Source organism: Lepidochelys kempii, chromosome 10, assembly GCF_965140265.1.
Source record: "Lepidochelys kempii isolate rLepKem1 chromosome 10, rLepKem1.hap2, whole genome shotgun sequence".
In the NCBI taxonomy this organism is placed as follows: Eukaryota; Metazoa; Chordata; order Testudines; family Cheloniidae; genus Lepidochelys; species Lepidochelys kempii.
Window position 1 is genome coordinate 26,062,584 of NC_133265.1, and position 14,889 is coordinate 26,077,472.

Genomic DNA, 14,889 nt, shown 5'->3' on the forward strand with positions numbered 1-14,889 from the left:
TTCTTCGATATGTTAGGGTTAACAAATGTCCTTTGTTCTTTGAAAGTCATTGTGTAATCCTCTCCCTTGGGGGAATGCTTAACTGACAACAATGTTAACAGCTTCCTTCAGGAAGCTTTGACACTTTGCATTCAAGACTCCAACCTGGTTGTCTTTGAGTAGTGCTCATTGGTCACTAGCTGGCACCAGCTAGCCAAGCTCCGTAACTGGAGCTCAGCTGGACCTTAAATGGAGTGGGAAACGTAAAAGAGTGCATGGGTGTTTTTCTACTTTTCATTCTAGACCTCTTGGATCCACACGGACAGGATTGGAAGAACTTGGGCCTGCTGAGGCCCCATAAGACTGTGTGTTTATTGTAAGCTGATGTGGTCATCGCCGCAACAGAAGCCCCATGGATGGGGTGCTGAAGGACTGCTCCTTCCAGAGCCCATGCTCTGGGGGGTGGGGAAGGGGGAGAGGAAAGGAGGGGAAATCCCTGGTTACCTGATTAGCAGCAGTGTAGGTTTTTTTATTGTTGTTAATATGTTTTCTCTGTAATTCTTTTTACCTTAAGAATAAAGCAGGCTCGCTTAGAAAGAGCTGTGTGGTAACTATAATTGTGGGCAGTCAAACTGTTATCCACCTTTTATGACTTGTTCTTCTAGATGTGTCACTCATGTCCATTCCAACATAGGTGTGTGCTCTCCCAGAGCACCACTGCTGGAAAGGTTTCCCTCAGTGGTATCCATCAGGTCAGCTCCACAGCTCCCTGGAGTTGCGTGCTCATAGTGCCGGTATAAAGGGACCAGCAGCCCCCTCAGTTCTTTCTTACCATTCATGAGTGGCAGAGCAGCGAATAAAACTGACGAGATCCTAGCTCCAGACCACTCACCTCCACAAAAGCATGCTTTGTCCCTGACATCTCTTGTAATTTCTTTCGTCTTCTTTTGTAAGTTCTGTACAGGCACAAGTCTCATCTTTATGTGAAAGGATATTTCTTTACAAACATTATAGATCCACTAGGACTACTTGTGTACATAAGAGTGAAGGATTTGGGCCCCTAAGTAGAACATGCCATTAGATTTATAAGGACCTGATTAGAACCTGGTGTGATGGGGCATACATACCCCACAATACCACAGGCAGGGAAGGAATTAGTTGCCAGCAAAGAGACCCAGGCAGAGAGCGCATCTGGCCAGTTAGCGCGTTTACTTCTGGGCTAATTGGGGCAAATGCTTAAGCAGGAAGAGGCAAGAGGCCATCTGGCTTCCTTAGTTGGAAGAAACCCCAAAGCCTAAAAAGGTGTAGAAGCTGTTGATAATCTTGCTATTAAAGGGCCTTGGAAGGAGTGAGAGGGTTTGAGGAGACGCCTTGGGGCGGAGAAGCTTGTTTTCTTTGGGACTTCCTGATTTATCTGGCCTTCTGCTACACATTCCCTGTCTCACACAGACCATACACTCTAACCCCTCTTGGCCAAAAGGGAAGTCTTAAGGAAAAAATCTCCAGCCAATGGCCCCATAAAGAAAGTGAGACATTGTTAAATTCTTGCTGACACGTATGACTTCCTTCATTCCTGAAGTTGTAGTGACATCTAGTGGTTAACACTCCCCCCAGACCTAAAAGTGAGGCACATCTGTGATTGATTTACTGCTTAGACCGGAGTTCTAATTTGGAGAAGAAATGATTTACCAGTACCCACTCCCAAGCCGATGAGAGAGGGTAGCCTACCAAGCTGGTTACTGAGCCCCACGCTGAGCAGAGCTACTTGCTGTGAGTTTCCTCCCCTTGCTGCTGGACTGGGCAGATCTTGAATTCTGAAGGCAGCTGGGCTGCATGAGTTTGCCAGATGGCATCCTAAGCAAACCAATCAATAATTGCTGAACAAAGCAAGAGAAGCCAGTGACAAACAGCAAGGCATCAAATACAAATTGTCAAACCCCATCTAAAGCAACCAGGCCATCATTTTCAAATGTGGGTGCCTAAACCTGGACACCTAAACGCATATTTAAAACATGTAAATGTGGCTTGTTTCAGACAGGGGCTACAGCTGCTCAACCTATCTATTTCAGTGGAAGCCATGGGTGCTCAGCACTTTTGGAGAGCAAAACGAGACATTCCTTTAACCATTTTCAATGGAAAAATAGCTGATTCTCCCTTGTAGTATCAGGAAGTATCAGTAGGAGCGCTGACGAAAGGATAAATCGAGGGTTTTGAGAGAAGTGAAGGAAGATATACATGTATCTCAAAATATTCTGAATACTTGGTGAGCACGTTATTTTAAACTATATGCATATATGATGTATAGGCTATTATATTTATATTTGCTTGAATATAGGCTAGTTTTTCCTCACTCTCTCAATGCCTGTCTAGAAAGTACCAGTCTTTTTTCTGGTAATTCTCTCTCTCTCTTTAGTGCATGTAGCTTGTTGTCACTCTGTTGCCAAGGTGTTTGCTCGAGATTAATTAGTGGGCCTGGGGGAGACAGACGATAGAGAAAAGAATGCGAGGAGAGATGTCTGCCTAGAAAAAGACTGGGATTTTCTGCTCGCCAGGTTTGGAGTGCGCAAGATAATATTTTATTATAGGTAGTAGACTATGTAAAAATTCTTATATAGACTTATAAATCATATATCATATGCATAAGACGTATTTTTATAGTATAGCAAAAGAAAAATCCCAACAATTCATTGTTTTATAGCAAAAATTCAATCAGAATAAATATTTGTAAATATATTTTATATATAGTCTGGATAAACTTTATATTTTCCTAACAAAATTAATCAGACGTTTTTTCATTTATTCATATGAAAAGAAGGATAATTTTCCTTATTCATGGTGTAAAAAAAATTATATCCTTTTGTTTTCCTGTGAGAACATAGGCAAAATAGCACTAACTTTCACAGAAATATCCTGGTAAAACAACACAGGTTTTTGGCATATATATTACTAAAAATATTTGTTGTTGTATAGATATATAAATCTCAATGTTTAAAATATAAAATTAATTTTTTTAACCTGTTTCAATACAAAACTTTCTGCTACTAATTTTAGTACCATATTCGGTAATTCAGCATAAAAACAAAACAAATCTATTGGAAAAATACAATTTTCTGATGATTGACTTATTACCTGGGTTTAATTCATATCAATATAACTAATAGTTGAACTCTAAGCATGTGGCTTATCCATATCCTATATCCTCTATAGCTTCTTTTATCCTCTGTTGCCATCTTATATCATCTAAGAGTCTCACTGCGCATTCAGACAAGGAATTCCACAATTTAGATGCCCCAACAGAGAAGAAAAATTTCCTGAGAACTTCTAGTAAATTGTAGTGACTGTGGTTTTTTATTTTGTATTTTTTATATTGTATTGTTTATGTCTGCTTTACTTACATATGCAATTAGTTCAAAGAATTAGTCTAAAATTTATTTGTAATGATGTCATTGTTACAGACAGGGCTGCTGAAAATGAAGATTATTATTCTATTCTTACAACTTTGCCTTTTTTTAATGTAAATATAAAGCTTTTGTGTTTATAAATTCAATGTCCTTTCTGTGAAAATAATAAATTCTTTTTTTTTATGGTATGGGGCCTCTTACACTTGACATACGTTTGGGCCTCAGAATGTCATAATCCAGCCCTGCTTCTAACAATTCAAGTAGCATGCTGTATAGGTACAGGACAGACAGGGTTGATGTTGAACTCTCTAGATCTAACTAGTCCATTATTGTAAATCCTAAGCCTCTGTCATTAGTACTGACAAGCATAGGAAACTCTTCTTCAGCCCGCGATATAAAACAGTTCAATACTCATGATAGCATTGTGGTTGCTATCAAGGACACTTTGATAATTTGTAGATTCAAGATAGCACATACTCAGTCCTGCAGCCTTGCCAATTTGGGCTGTGATCTCATCACAGTTAACCTAATTCCAGGCCTTGACAGGAATGAGTGAGCAGACCTCTTCCCCCCCTCCCCCAAATCTCAAACCAACCACCCACAAACCCAACCCAACACCCCAAAAAAATCCACCAAAATGCTGCTGGCCATAAGTTAGTTGGGTGCAGTATGTAGTATTAGCCACTGGTTTTGAGAACCAGGATATGTTTATGCTTGTCTACAAGCATTACACACTGAAATTGCCATAATCTTCCTGCTAATTTGCACCTGTGGAAGTGGACTGATGCCAGAGTTTCAGGAAGTTAGTAACTGTACAGTGCTGCACAGTATTAAATAACTTCAGCATATTTATTCCTCTTTCCAAGTGTAAATTCATGTACAGCTTTTGTCAGAGGTCTTACTGCAACAGGAGGATAACTTCGAGTTTCTTGCTACCTCATTTTTCCAGACGCACAACGCATGTTGATGAATTGTGCTTCGGGAGGGCGGGGAGAATCTCTACTAGGTTGGTGCATCCATTAAAATTTATCCATTAAAATACAACCACATTTTATTTATTTGTATCCTTCAAACCTATCATTAGTCTGGAAAGAATGAAATAGGGAAGCAACCAGTTTCAAATATTTCCTTTTACAAGCTTTCCCATTTTAATTGATTTTTAAATACATTACACAAATCCTACATAAAGGACTTTCAGTTTTAATTAGCTCAATAGTTGTACAGGTAAGTTCCAGATGAATAATACATACTAACAAATGGAACATTAGACTCCTGTCGCAAATTAAGTGTGTCTTTGAGTGATCATAATGCAGATGCTAAAGTAATATTGCTTTATTTAAAAGTTTATAATGGGGCGGATGATGCATACACCAAGTTTGGTATGGAAATCAGTATCAAGAAACCAGTTGCCACATCACAAGGTACCAACATTCCACCTAAAATCTATGTCAATAAAGAAGCTCTGGACAACATGGATCACTTCTGCTATCTTGGCACAATTCTTACCCACTCATTTAACCTTGCTAGGGAACTTGATGCCAGAATTGCAAAGCTTCTGTTATCTCTGGCAAACTTACCTCACGTGTTTGAAACAAGTTGCTAACCCTGAACACAAAGTCTGTTTATCAGGCTTGTGTCCTTAGTACTCTCCTTTACGGTTGTGAAAGCTGGGTTACATATCCCAAGCAGGAGCAGAGATTGAACAGTTTCCTCCTCTACTGTCATAGAAAAATCCTTGGAGTTACTTAGTACCAAGAGATCACCAAAAACGAGACCCATGAGAAAACCAGCCTACAGTCTATGCAGACTATGCTGGATGTTTGCAGGTTTTGCTGGTTGGGACATGTGGAGTGCATACCTCAAGAACATTTGCTGATGGCTGTGCGCTATGGCCAACTTAAGAACTGCCTGCAAGGGAGAGGAAGGCCAAAGCTCTGATACAGCAACAAGGTCAAGCAAGGCCTCAAGAAATTCAGCATTCCCACTGACAACTGGGAAAATCCTGCCCACAATTGTTCAGTTTGGAGAAGCCAGGTTAAAACTGGTGCAATAACCATGGAGAGCCATCAGAGAGACCAGGCTGAGGCCCGCAGGCAAGCCAGGAAGCAGAGTATGCTTCAACTTCCATCTGGTGAGTGGACCTGTAGCCACTGTGGGAAGGTTTGCTGCTCATGCATTGGGCTCTTTGCCCATACCATTGCTAAGCAACACTGACGGATCGACTTTCTCACAGCTCCTTTCATCTGTCAAGATGTTAGATGGCTATATATATATATATATATATATATATAAAATGGGGGTTTCTGAAATAGTTATATTTAATGGTAACATGGGGTGGCACAAGAACCCGAGTGGATAAGATATGGTTTATTTTTAATATGCAGTTCATGTTTTAAACTTACACCACTCAATTTATTTTAGCTAAGTATAGAAACATAGAGGCAGGATCCTCAGGCCTGTGATAACATTGAGTTGGATGCTCATTGGATCCAAGCAGCTGCAGTCCAAAAAATCAATTATTGCTTCAGGGAAATTTGGTGGGTCTAATAGGTTAATCTATACTCATCAAATCAGAGCATTCCAGGGCACTAGTATAGAAGGTTAGCTATCAACAAATCATTATTAGAGACCTTCTCCTGGGTTCTTTAAAATTCAGTACACCACTTATTTCCTAAATTACAGGAACTGTGAAGGGAGAGGGCAGGTCAAACGTTGCAGTTTGTGTTGACTGAGCTCACTGCACACACCAGGGACTCCTTGTATCCCTCTATTCCCCCGCCCCCACCAGTTCCCTGCTGTGTGCCACTTTCCCACCTCCCTCTATTTCAGTGTTGACAGAGTTCCCTCTCCACTCTGAACTCTGGGGTACAGATGTGGGGACCTGCATGAAAGACCCCCTAATCTTATTTCTACCAGCTTAGGTTAAAAATTTCCCCAAGGCACAAATCCTTTCCTTGTCCTTGGATGGTATTGCTGCCACCACCAAGCGATTTAGACAAAAATTCAGGAAAAGGACCACTTGGAGTCCCTATTTCCCCAAAATATCCCCCCAAGCCCCTTCACCCCCTTTCCTGGGGAGGCTTAAGAATAATATACCAACCAATTGCCTTTAATATAAGTACAGACCAGACCCTTTATCTTTAAGGCACTAAAATCAATCAGGGTCTTAAAAGAAGAACTTAGTATAAAAAAGGACCTCTGTAAAATCGGGATGGAAGGTAACTTCAGAGGGTGATAAAAAGATTTAAAACACAGAGAATTCCCCCCTAGGCTCCGCTTCAAAATTACAAAACAAAAAACAAACAAACAAACAACAACAAAAAAAACAGGAATAAAACACTAATCTTAGCATAGGGAAAATTCACAAGCTAAAACAGAAGATAATCTAATGCATTTTCTTGCCTTACTTACAATTTTTGTAATCTTACATGCTCATTTCAGATAGGCTTTTAGGAGAGGTTTTTTCCTGCCTGGTCCCTCTCTCTGTCCAAGGAGGGAACAAAGAGAGCCCAAACAAACACCCTCCCCCAGAATTGAAAGTATCTTCTTTCCTCATTGGCCCTTTTGGTAAGGTGCCAACTAGGTTATTTGAGCTTCTTACCCCGTACAGGTAAAGATTCAGTACAGCTACCCGGGAGGGATTTTATGCTACCCTTAGCTGTATGTTTATGACAAGTGTGTAGCCCTGGCTTGACATAAGTACTTGCCTCATTTCTTGTGGGCATGACTGAGAGGTGAACTTGTAAATAAGGGCTTACCAAGCAGTAGGCTAAAATGATAGAATATGTGAGCCAGCTAAAATAAGCAGGAATGTCCTGAGGCTAGGAGCAATGGACAAGATAAACCTGGAATATAAAGATCAGGTTCTACATGGACAATGCATGGACAGAACACGCTGAACATAGATTGGTTCCTGAAAAGTAACCAATCAAAGATGTGTGATATAATGCATAGTAAATGCAATGTAATATGCAAAAGTATTCAAAATAAGGTTTCTGTGTAACTTGGAATGTGTGGTACACTCTATACCAGGGATCGGTAACCTTTGGCAGGTGGCCCGTCAGGGAAATCTGCTGGCAGACTCTGACGGTTTACCTGCAGCGTCCACAAGATTTGGCCGATTGCAGCTCCGACTGGCCACGGTTTGCCGTTCCAGGCCAATGGGGGCTGCGGGAAGCGGCGCAGGCTGAGGGATGCTGTGATCGGCCACACCTTCGGACACTGCAGGTAAATAAACCATCCCGGCCCGCCAACGGATTTCCCTGATGGGCCGCGTGCCAAAGGTTGCCGATCCCTGCCCTATACCCAATCTACGCTTGAGTCTGACCAACTCAACATAGCTTTGCTGTATGTAAAATAAAGGAACCTCAGTGACGAAACCTGGAGTTTTTTGGATCCAAAAGAACTAGATGAAGTGAAGTGTTCTCCCAGATTGAACAAGGTGTTCTGGATAAGCCAAGTGGAAGAGATTTCAGAGGGAATGCTAACACAGTGATTACCTTTGACTTCCCACATTATTTCCTCTATGCTTGAGGTTCTTTGTGCATCCCTTTCCCAATCTCCACTACGGGCCAGGTTCCCTCTCCCTCTCTCTCCATCTACATTCCACCTAGAAGCCCCATTTTTCTCTCCCCGAACTCCGGATCCCCGCTTCCACACATCCCCAGGTTCCTGCTTCCTTAATCACCACCACTTTGCAGGTCTCTGTCCCCGCCCCCACCCTTCTCAGGATCCCAGCTTCCTCTCCCTTCCATTCCCCCAAACCACTGCCACCAACCTTCCCTGCAGAGCTTTCTTGTTTCTGCTAGAATCCATGAGACAGCTAACCTCTCAACACAGGAAGTTAAGCTGCTGCCTTTAATATGTGTAGGTAACAGCAGGGGGTGGCAGAGAGATTCATTGCGTGCAGTTATAGGCAGACTAAAGGTTCTAATCTTCCCATGAATCAGGCTTTTCTGGTGTTCCAATTAGCATCAATATCAATAGGGTTGTGCTCCCTGGTACCTACAACATTCCTGGAAATTTTGGAATCGACTGAATGCAGCATTCCAAAGTTACCTTAGTCAAAGGAACACCCTCAAACTGTGTGTTAGACATCACCTCCTGTGGCCAACTTATTTGCAAATTACATGCAACAGGGGGCTAAGAAACATCCAGAAGTGGAAAACCTGGGAAATGGGGTCAAGGTGCTATGAGAAAATACTTTACACCAATGTCTCAAAGTGGGACTTTGGCACTTAACATACGGCTCTCTCTGCCTATGGAATGTTCTAGGAGTCAAATTGGAGAGTGGATTTGGACAAAATGGAGAGAGTCCAGCGGAGGGCAATGAAAATGAGTAGGGGGCTGTGGCACATGACTATGAGGAGAGGCTGAGGGAACTGGGGTTATTTAGTCTGCAGAAGAGAAAAGAGTGAGGGGGGATTTAATAACAGTTGTGACAAAATTCCCCCTCTACCTTGGTGGGTCCTGCGCTTATTGGCGGATTTGCTTGCCTCAGAGATTCACAGCAGCCCTCAGTTTGGCCACTTTCGTGGCTCAGATTTGCCGTTCACTCAGATAACCTCATCACTGGCCAGCATGGGGAAAAGGAGAAGAACAACCCCTGCAGTCTCTGCTGATCCACCATGTAGGTCGGGGAACAGCCCAAAGACCCCCCCTCTGGTGGAAGCCACAGTCCAGGACAACTCCTCCTGTGTCTGATCAGGAGTTTGGGGGGAACCTGGGCCCGTCCTCTACTCCGGGTTCCAGCCCAGGGCCCTGTCGATTGCAGCTGTCTAGAGTGCCTCCTGGAACAGCTGTGTGACAGCTACAACTCCCTGGGCTACTTCCCCATGGCCTCCTCCTAACACCTGCTTTATCCTCACCACAGGACCTCCTCCTGGTGTCTGATAACGCTTGTACTCCTCAGTTCTCCAGCAGCACATCCTCTCACTCCCAGCTCCTTACACGCCTCTCACTAACTGAAGTGAGGTCCTTTTTAAACCCAGGTGCTCTTATTAGCCAGCTGTCCTAATTGATTCTAGCAGCTTCTTCTTAATTGGCTCCAGGTGTCCTAATTAGCCTGCTCACCTTAACTGGTTCCAGCAAGTTCCTGCTTGTTCTGGAACTGCCCCATCACTTTACCCAGGGAAAAGGGATCTACTTAACCTGGGATTAATATATCTGCCTTCGATCACTCTTCTGTAGCCATGTGGCCTGACCCTGTCACTCAGCCTTCAACTACCTGAAGGGGGCCAAGGAGCTTCCAAGGAGGCTGAAGCTCGGCTGTTCATCTGGGCTTGTTTAGTCTGCAGAAGAGTGAGGGGGGATTTAACAGCAGCCTTCAACTACTTGAAGGGGAGTTCCAAAGAGGATGGAGCTAGGCTGTTCTCAGTGGTGGCAGATGACAGAACAAGGAGCGATGGTCTCAAATTGCAGTGGGGGAGGTCTAAGCTGGATATTGGGAAATACTACTACAACAGGAGGGTGCTGAAGCACTGGAATGGGTTAAATCTCCATCCTTAGAGGTTTTTAAGGCCCGGCTTAACAAAGCCCTGGCTGTGATGATTTAGTTGGTTTTGGTCCTCCTTTGAGCAGGGGGTGGGACTAGATGACCTCCTGAGGCCTCGTCCAACCCAAATCTTCTAGGATTCTATGAAAGTGAGTGACGTGCAGCAGATCAGGCTGTAGGAATGGTGTATGAACAACCACCTAAAAGTGAATGTATAACAGCAAATAAAGTAAACAATGTACTAAATAAAAGTAGGTAAAATAATCCTCTGGCAACTACATCAAGTTCAATACTATGCATGTTTTTGCTAGTACTGAGGCAAAGTCAAACGAACTGAACAGCTCAACCAGAGCAGTGAAAGTGAGCACACTCACCGTGTGTACGCAAGGTAAAAGGAGGAGGAACCTTTGGAATGCACGTCCACCTAGAAGCTCAAATTGTTCCTTTAATCGATCAATATCAAAACTAATATTGACTAGAGTTTCTTTCCAAAAACCGCTGAAGTTGAAAGAGGACCTCAGACTGGTAGTTGTATGTGAAAGTCATCATGTTGAGCTCATGACATCGTTTCACTTTGGAGAAAAGACCCATAAAGTGGAAATTTAAACTGTGTCTATATACACTGGCACGGTACTAAGGTAGACTTGCTATAAATAGAGCTGATGTTAGAAGCTAGTATTTCCAGGATTCAACAAACTTTCCACCTCAGGAGGTGATTGATACTCCTCCTTTCAGCAGAGATAAATGCCAGGGTCATATTTTCTTCAGTGACTTCTTCCACACACAGCAACAATTTGTCTGAATGTTTGTAACTAATTGGACTAGTAGATCAGAGATTAAAAAGTGTTCTTGGATAGATGAGTGCTCACTTGGAAAAGAAACGACCTCCTCCCCCTCCCGCCCACAAAGGTGTCCAAATGCAATTGTTTCAATTATCAGTTACAAAAGGATAGCTATGCTGAGCATTCTCTTTTCCTTTATAACGTTCACAAAATTACAGGACCTACAGGAGTGGGTGATACTGGCTTATCCTACACCTGCTAGTTTGTAAATGGAAGCATAAGCCTTTAATTCTATTACTAGCTACCAAAATTATAACTGAAATTAGAAAAAACGAGGAAGGGGAACTGTGTCTACAGTGATTGGGGAAAAAAGGCAGGGGGAGGGAGCATAAAACCTCCTCCCTTCTAATTCCCATCCAAGATAGCCCATCTTAATGATTTTGTCATCTACCACCTTAGTTTGCTTGGCAGGCTACGTGAATGGAATCGGAGGCCCCATGGCAATTTCTAGCGGACAGCTATCTGCATCATGAAAGTGACCAACAAAATTGGCACCCTTGATTGTTGTCTCAATAGAAAAGGACAGGCAGTGAAAGAGAAGGTAGGCTGAAGATCACTCAAGACAAATCAGCAAGAATCTGAGCTATATCTGTTTGGTGTTGAGGATTTGGTTTCCATTGCAGCATCTTTGCTTATGTATTCAGCTCCTTCCACGAACGCTCAAATTCACTGGAAGAGTTGCTTGCTTAAACTACCCACTCAGTAAAAAGGCAGAAAAACTATCAGGGAAGACCTGAAGCCTGTTGCTTGAGCTACTGAACCCTAATAACCTATATTGTTACACTACATATTCTGGCCAACATTCTAAGATCTAAAGTTGTGTCCAAAACACAATTCAGGCACCAGACAAAAAAGTCTTCATGTCCGCCACAATCTGGCACACCACAAGTGGATATTTTTCACACAGGCTTAGTAGCATTTTCTAAATCATGCTTTATTAGGAAAACATATCATTTTGCCAAACATATAATGGAAGTCATATCAGATAAGGTGAAAACTAAATTTCTGGGTGCAACACTTGTGTATACAATATTTGTACAAACTTTTGGTTTTGTTGCTATCAGTAGAACAAATTAAATTGCTTTAGGCTAAAATGTGAATAGTAAGTCCTCAGTAAGGTCACACGCTATTAGTACTATTTAAAAGTACTGTTATGGCAAGAAACATGGCTATGTAAGAGCTGCACATTCTTACTCAAAACTTTTATTCTAGGTATGCTGAGTAATACCTGCCTAACTTTCTGGCATAGGTTTTTCCTTTTCTTATGTGTTAGTACTGGACAGCTAAGTACACTGATGAGAGTGCAAGTTCCCTTTCTGGCTCTTGTACCCTCAGAGCTGTTACCTATTTTTGGTTGCAGAATCTGTTTTTGGTGATAAGGGGCAACACAGCAGGACTTCAGACTGAAACTGCAGCCACAGCCATTTTTAATCGTAATGGGAGCAACTCTAAATTAAAGTCATTGGTCCAAACATGTAACCATTTTTTTTTAAAACAACATCACTTTTAGAGTATAGCCAAACTTAAACATTCCAGAGAGATAAAAGAATTACCTTTGATCACCTAGAAAATATTTTAAGTGAATAAATGTCACACTCCCTTTTATTTTAAACAGCTGGCTTTCACCCTTCCTCATACAATGGATCTCAGCATGCAATACTCCATTTAGATCTAATCAGAACCAGTTATGTTAAAAAAGGAGAATAAATCTACAATGTCACTCTACCTGTATAATCCAAAGTTTCCTTCTGCTGATGGTTGGGTTGACTTTTCAGGCTCCTCTGAAAGTGAAAAATCTGCACAGCAAGAGTAAACACACTACCTTAAGCACACACAGCTTTTCCACATAAAGGGTCTGTTTCACTTATCTTGTTACACCACAATTTCAAAACACAAATTAATTTTCAAAGTAAAACCATGCCGTTAGTATTAACCCAAAAACAACAAAGCCTTTGGCCACACTGATTACACAGCATAACAGTTTAGCAAAAGCACATTCCACAACCGCAAAGGCTCCGCTTCCTTTCAGTAGTCACCACTGACCCAAGATCTTCATGTTTTCTAAAGCTTATAACTTGGTTGTAAAAGTCTGCTTCTAGCTGAAACTTCTTTGGCAGCAATTTATTGACATTATGCCACAAGCTAAGAAATTTGAAACAATTGCTCATTTGTTGTGTTAATATCACTTTAAAAATGCAAAAATGCAGAGTTTTGATATATTAGATAAATGGCACATTTCAACACACATTAAATTGTCAACGTATTTTAAAAAATTAAATACAAGTCCGTCCGTCCCCCCATCCCCCCCCGAAGAGTGATCAACATCCACAGCTGAGGTCAGTTTTTTCAGAACAGCTCAGCTCCCACTTAGGCACCTATATGAAGTGACCAGACTTCTAACACCACTCAGCACCTTGCAGCTGCTTGTCTACTGCTGGGCATGATGCAGTTTTAAAGAGCTGACCACTTCTTTAGATGCGTAAGTGGGAGGTCCTGGGCTCTTGAAAATCTGGCAAAAATCTGAACAGTCAAATATTTACATGAGCAGACTCTAAATGCATGTTCCCCCAAACAGTCCCCACCAGGTGCCACATTTCAGTCTTCAAGAAAAATACATATTTTAAGTCTTCTTGGAGAGATTTTCTGAACCACAAGAAAATTGACAGATTTTCTTCATGTCAGGTTTGTGACTCAAACCGAATATATACAGAATAACATTTTAATAAGTTCAGAAAGCATGCATGTGCACCTTGTCCCCCACTACATCAACTCAGATAACACAACATCCGTAAGACTTTTTTCTTTCACTTGGACCCTAAATCCAACAGGGCATCTAAGCCGATGTTTAATTTTAAGCACCTGAGTAGTCTCAATGAAATCAATTGGACTACTTGCTAGTTTAATAGTTTTGCTGGATTGGAGCCTTAGCTCCCATCCCTCTGCTGACCAACTCACTCTATTCCTCTTCCTGGACATTCCCTTGCAACTGGCAGCTCCACTCTGCCCCATGATCCTGTTTCCTCTACTTGTTCATGTAGCAGTGCCCCTAGTGGAAGCAGCTAAGTTGCTTCGTTATTTCCACCTATTTTTACTGGCTACTAGACTCTTCTCTGCAATGAAGAGCCTGGATATTTGAAGAAACAAAAATCAGCAGCCAGGACTATGTGAACCGTCAATTCTATTGGATCACCAGTACATGCTCTGCAAACCAGTAGTATCCCATGGACAGCAACTTGGGAACCCTGAATTAAAATATGGTTTTTATCATTGTATTTGAAGTTAAACAATGCTAAAGAAATCCCTGTTTACAGAAGCATTTTTGACATTCATTATAGCCTTTACATGCTCCCACCTCTTTTCAAGGTGTGCAATCCATCTGCATTCAGAGCCACAACTTTGTTATTTAAAAGCTGTAAAAAGTTCACTAACCCCAATGACATACAGAAAAGCAAAGTTCAAAATTAAAGATGCTAGTCAGTACTTAACTCATATGGTTAAAGAAAACTTGTATGTTATGAATAAAATGCCAGACTAAAAAACACTGTGAAGATGATGACACAAGATGATACTACCTAGAAAAACAAAGCTAATCTCATCTTTCTATATTCATTAAATAACACAAGTCCCAGTGGAACTAAGTCAGCCTGATCACATACTATCCAAGATACAATATGTAGCTTCTCTTATCAATGCACCTATCTGGTATAATGAACTATACCTGGGCTAAGATCATCATTACAAAATAATATCCAAGTGTTTTAAGATAGTTAACTAAGGGTTTTGACAGACTGATGTGCTACAGAAATCTAGCCAAGGATATATTAACCATATGGTTAATGGATCAACTGTGTTGTCTAAAGTGCCTCTAATCAAAACAAAACAAAAAAAAACCCCAACAAAACCCTCCCACAAAACTATTTTAACCCAACTAAGATCACCACGTAGAATATCCTCATGCATGTAAAGAGAAAAATCAGTAATTACTGCCCTAAAAAATTAACCAAATCAAGCATAAAACCTCTTTTAAAAACTACTACTAGAGGCCTTGTTTGGCAATCTAGTATAAAGCGCAATACATTACAACATGAAAGATCACAGCTCTCTGGGCTGGAAGAACTACGGAACCAACACATTCAGAGACAGGGAGCATCATGCTGCCCTTTAACCCACTGAA